The sequence below is a fragment of the Sycon ciliatum genome, chromosome 11 (assembly GCF_964019385.1).
Source record: "Sycon ciliatum chromosome 11, ocSycCili1.1, whole genome shotgun sequence".
Lineage (NCBI taxonomy): Eukaryota > Metazoa > Porifera > Calcarea > Leucosolenida > Sycettidae > Sycon > Sycon ciliatum.
Window position 1 is genome coordinate 25,437,231 of NC_088653.1, and position 6,099 is coordinate 25,443,329.

Consider the following 6,099-nt stretch of genomic DNA (forward strand, 5'->3'; position numbering starts at 1 on the left):
TTCGTTCTTTGTGAACTCACCAGCGCAGCACAGAGGAAATGAGACCGAACCTGATAGCAATGAAAATAAAATTTCAAAAGCCAGATTTAAATCAGGCCCGATCTTACCTTGCCATAGTGCTCAAACTGACAACATAACTTAGAAACTTCAAAGTTGGAAGGCTGTTGTAGTGCGCATCCAAGCTGTGCTGGAGCTGATAGCTAGTTAATTGGAGAACGTCAGTACCGTCGGTCAGTGTCGTGGAATGTTATCAGATGAGCTGATTGTTTAGTAAATGATGGTGTTAGTGACTATTGTAGCGTAACTTGTATAAACTCATGTTACGTTGTTTTAAATACAGCAAGGCACTTACGCGCACACTTGCTCCCTGTCCATGTGTAGTTAGTCGGACAAACACAGTTTACGGCGAGTGTTCCCATCATGTGATTACAGGCTACAACCATATTGTCACCGGCACACCTGATGCTGCAATCTGCAATGGAATTATAACGGAATGGGAGTAAGCAGTGTGCTAATTAACTGTACCGTATGGACCACCATTGTGAATATTTGAATAAAACTCATATCGTTCCAGGTAGATTTAATGCCATAACTTCCACGCGCAAGTCACTGCGTCTGACAGGGATCCTCAGCTTGACGTTTTCGAACCATAATTGTGTTTCCTCGATTTAGGTTTAGTATTGGACATTCTGGAAAGATATCATCATCATCTGCTGTTCGCTCGACAGTACTGTACACAAATATTAAGTTGTGACAGAGCGCCAGGACCTTCACAGAATTTCCTTCAGAACTCCGTTTTGGGTTGCCATTTTAGCCAATTTTGATCTTTCTTGTTTTTCGAAGTCTCAAGAAGGTGCTGGACAGTCGTTGCTTTAACGACAACTACACCATAGCTTATCAGCATAGCACCGCAAGCAATTATTATGAGGGTCACTGGTTATAGTCCTGGTGGTAAAAGTATGGTTTTCTTACTTTTGTCGTTTGCAACCTTCCCTCAAACTAATGAAAACACCGTTTTTGTTAAAAGTCATTTGACCTCTGCAGTGCACATAAGGAATACTAGTATGCTCCAGCCAATGCTCATCCTCAGACACGGGAACTACGACAAGTCATAAAAAAAATCAACAATGTGCTACGGTGCGTCAGTGGAATCAGGTTCAATACAAATAATCCTACCTTCAAGGCGGACTAAAATAGCTGCTGACTTCAGCCTTACAGTGAGCTCGTAGTAAGTCGAGCACCATGCTTTGTATGAACGCATTCATTTGGTATATCGATTGAGAAAAAAAGGTGCGATAGTTTTTACATGCCGAAGTTTCATCCTTCCGAAGGGAAGAATTCAATCTTTCCTGAGCATTTCCCTTGATGTGAGGGAGCCTTCCTGCCGACATTCTCGCCAGGTAGTTTCTTGCGAATCTCTAATTTTCCATAGCGAGAGATGTGAAATTCATTTCAAATGGAGAAGAGAGAGCATGTCTGGGAAAAACAGAACACATGGGTTAAGCCATCATTCTGACATCTCTCACATTTTGCAGTTAGTTATCCTACTGGGGCATACAATTACCTAACCAGGGGTTCTGTCCGCACTTGTAAAAGGACACCGTGCCAGTTGGTAAAACAACCAAATTGGCCAAAAGCTGCATTTCGGAACCGAAATCGAGCGTTGGTGCGAATAGAAACTTACAAAATACACCTCCAACGTGCACATTACCTCACTTGGGCAGTCTTGATATCGCTACGGAACAGAACCACACGTATCTTCGGAGTGCCAACTCTCTCCAAATATAACCAATTTTCATCCAAAAGTAGGCAAATTCCAAGGGCCTTAATGACAACTATTTAATGTGTACTTTTTCTGAATCGTGCAATGCAGCACATTGGGCTATCTTTACTACCACCCGAGACCTGTCCAATTAAAATGTTCTCCTCGTTTACTGGATGAAAGAAAAGAATATTCCCTTTACCACGTAACTGCAACTACGTACTCGCGCGATTAGTGCACTATTATTTCACAGCCCATCAAAGATGGGGCACTATTCAAGAGAGGGCACTATTTTTCAATGCTTGCACATCTACGTCATCTACCATAAAAAGGAGTAGATTACGGAGCCTAAAGTTTACTGTAAACTATCACGACTCAGCAGAAACGTCAATAAGAGCTGTTACTTTTATCCGAAAACCACAAGAGCACCGGCATGGACGAGACTATTAGCAAAACAACTCCAAACGTGCACATGCGCTTGTTTACAAGCCCGGGGGGGAGAACTATTCAAGAGAGGGCTTTACTTTTTAATTGGCTCTTAGAGACTAGTCACTGTTTGAGGTAGGGCACTATTCAAGAGAGGGCTCTAATCGCGCGAGAAAAGTAAACGAAATTCCTACGCAATTACGTCAAGGGCCTGTTCAACCTTTGAACACCAGTCACCACTCCAGACGCCAGTGCGCCAAACACAATCGCGTGGTCACCTCTGTGCAGTCAAACTAATTGCACTGACAATCTCTTTCACTCCAAACGATAATCATCTCCTTCTCTGAAATAAATTTCAATACGTGTAGTTGAATATTTTAACTTCAGACTGCTTTGCTATATGCACGCTTACTTTCACACCCTGGAGGACTTGGACTCCATACTCCACCGCTCTGGCATGTAGTTTTGGTGGTACTGAGAGCGTTGGTGGACAGGTAACCTGTTCGGCATTGTATGGATATGTTGGTGCCAAACGTCCTGCTGGAACCGGTAATAGGTTGGTAATTGAAGCCGAGATCATCAAGATATGGACATTGTGCTGGAGACACAGAAGCATAATTTTAATGTCGTTGCTCAATATAGAAGCAAACGCACTCCAGAATCCTTACTTCGAAGTTGTTTGGCCGGTATATTTTATTTTACCCCCGCAGAATGAACAGGCATTGCTGCCTACTTTCCTGGACAAGTGGATTGTCCAAGCTTTAACAAAATGACAACGAATTACTATTTGTCAATGCACACTCCGACAAACACCTGTTTGTCGGTCCCTCTGCTCACTTTAATTTGAAATGCCGGTCCCACATGTTTAAATGGAATATAGCGCATAGACTAATGGTTTCCATACCTGCTGTAAAGCATTGATTTAAGTCTTACCAACTACAGTTAACATTCTTGTTTGTGACCTGGACTTGGCAGAAGCATTACACTGTGCCTGTACAGTTGGATTCTGAGCAGCAGTACAAGTGAATGGTGGTTGGTTGATATCCACAGTACAGGTGATATTGATGGACTGGCCAGGTGTGTAGGTACTACCATCTAGTGGTGCTGTTCGTGTCTTTATACAAACGCCAGCAGCACAATTGTTGGTATAAGTGCCAGTCACTACCACATTGTCGACCATTAGTGTGACTGTAGGTTCTGGGTATCCCTGACCTGTACAACTGATGGTGTACATAGTGTTGTTGTCCACAGTTACAGGGGTGTTGAGTGACCAAATAATGGGTGGAACTGTGCATAACAGAGGTACATACAATGGCAAAGAAAAGATCTACTACTTTGAACTACACTATGATCAGCACGTGTTGATCCTTTTCAAGCCTTGGGGCAACTTGATCACCATACTAAATTTAAGGGTAGAGAAGAGTTGATTATTGTGCACGCGTAATGTCACATACAAACGATCGGTACAAGTATCTTCTCAGCAAAATATAGTTGCAGATACCAGTAGATTACTTCATACAATACTGAACATATCCTCAAAATATACAGGTGTTCAACAGCTTGCCAATTTTGCAAACGTGGACAAGATGGCGGCCAGTCTGGCTCTGACTTCAGTACGGTAGCAGTAGTAGTAGCTTTTATTGTTTTACTAGTTGAGTCCCAACAGGCTACGGCCTTTTTTACCGGGAGCCCTGGGTGAAGTCTAACCATGTTAATGAACAGAGCAAGAGAATGGGCCCGTAGAAAGTCAGCTGGAAGAAAGTTCCACCTGCCTACCGTCGGAAAAGAAAGAGAGCGCATGCCATACTGCGTATAAACAAGTGGGAGAACTGAGGCTCTTTGTGCCTTGCCCGGGTTTATTTTCTGGTGACCAGGTGCAGCCGACCTCGGCCGACTTAACCGGAATATCCAATCATTACCAGTTCTCCTTCACAGTCAGATTTTTAAGGTGAAATCTTGCATGGCCGTGCCCTTAGACATTTTGATAACATTAAGGTGAAAATTTCTCAGACTCTTCCTGACTTTTCTTTCATTCTCCTGGGTGGTTACCAACAGCCAGTGCATGCCGGAGTATGTCGTGTGATGTGTGTTCGGGGAAAAAAAATGAAAAGACCAAAAATAGGGATTCACTGGCCAGAAAATGTCACTCCAAATAGCTGTATGGTGTAGACCAGGCTGAATAGTACCGGTCAATTCTTCAGCCTTGCAAGCTGTTGAATGGTGTAATCCAAGCACAAGTTGCTATGGCTTCTGCCGTAGCATTGCTATCATCGTCTCCGGCGATGGGCGTCAAAGGTCAAGTGTGTTTGTGCTTGTGGCTGTGTGTGTGTGTGTGTGTGTGTGTGTGTGTGTGTGTGTGTGAGTGTGCGTGTGTGTATGTGTGTGTGGGTGGGGGGGGGGGGGCAGAAAATGCACTTCATAGCTGTGTGATGTAGACCAGGCTGAATAATGCTGGCCAATTCTTCCGCATTGCAAGTTGTTGAATGGTGCGATCCCAGCAGAAGTTGTTACGCCATTGCTATCATCGCCTTCGTCGATGGGCGTCCAAATGTCAAAGGTGTGTTTGTATGTGTATGTGTATGTGGGTGTGTGGGTGAGTGTGCGTGTGTGTATTTTTTTGTTTGGGGGGGAGTCGGAAAAGTCGTTTGTACCGTGTGGAAGTCCGAAGCATTCCCTCAAGAGTGGGTGTGTAGCAACCTGGTCCCCATCCCGAAGAAAGGCAACCTTGCCAAATGCGATAACTGGCGGAGCATTGCTTTGTTGGAGGTGGTTGGCAAGGTCGTTGCTGCCATGATTCAGCGCCGCTTGCAGCCTTTGGCTGAGACCATCCTCCCCGACTCCCAATGTGGTTTTAGGAAAGATCGGTCATGCACGGATATGGTTTTCACCGTTGGGCAGGTCGCAGAGAAGCTCTACGAACATCGGTGCAAGGGTTTTCTAGTCTTCGTAGACCTCTGTAAGGCGTATGACTCTGTCACCCGCCAATGCCTATGGATTATCCTCAAGCAGGCAGGTGTCCCTGAGCGCCTCATCAACATCATATGCTCTTTCCAGGCCAATATGACAGCAACGTTGAAGATCCCGGGAGTTGATGCGCCACCAATTGAGGTGCAGAACGGCCTCCGGTAGGGTTGCTGAATGGCACTGGTACTCTTCAAGCTGTTTATGTGGGCCGTTTTCCAGCAGTGGCATCGTGCTGTTGCCGACATTCGTGGCATTGGTATTCCTGTGGCAACAAACCCTGGAGGCCGTCTTCTATTCAGACGAAAATCAACAGACAAGAGCAAGGTTCATCACGAGTGTCAATTTGGAGATGATTCTGCTCTGTTGGCTACCACTCATGATGGTGCACAGCCGGCCCTTGACCTATTCCTACATGTAGCCTCTTCTTTCTGCTTGACAGTCAACCTGGACAAGACAAAGGTGATGGTTGCTGGATATGGACTCGCGGAAGCAGACTGGCTGCCTCTGGACGTGCCGGATGAGGTGGTCGAGTGTGTAGATAGTTTCCATTATCTTGACTCTCTCCTTCAAACGAATGGCCGATCCACCCCAAATATCAGCTCGCGCATTGCCGGTGCATCACGTGCATTTGGAGCCCTACTGCAGCCGCTTTTCAATGATAGCAACCTCTCCCTTGCTACGAAGCAGCTTGTGTACGGGGCATACGTGTTGTCTCTGCTTCTGTACTGTGCTGAGTGTTGGGTGCAATTGAAGCCCGACCTTGATGCATTGTGGTATTTCCATCTGCGCTGCATCCGTTCCGGGATGGGTATCACCCAGCGGAATGTCTGGGACAAACGCGGGCCAGGGGTGATGTTCTGGAGCGGTGGAATCCGCCTCAGCCCTGTGATATATATATATATCTTTTTTTTTACTAAAAAACACAGCCCTACTAATAATCAGGGGAA

The 6,099-nt window shown here is 45.4% G+C and overlaps 1 long non-coding RNA gene across 1 annotated transcript; it reads right to left on the reverse strand.

Moving 5' to 3' along the window:
- Nucleotides 1–384: 384 nt before the first annotated feature.
- LOC135826997 (uncharacterized) lies at nt 385–3,444 on the reverse strand. Its single transcript, XR_010555364.1, has 3 exons — nt 3,122–3,444; nt 2,601–2,786; nt 385–472 (listed from the first exon to the last, which is right to left on the reverse strand). It is a non-coding gene; the product is annotated as an uncharacterized LOC135826997 (long non-coding RNA).
- Nucleotides 3,445–6,099: the final 2,655 nt, after the last annotated feature.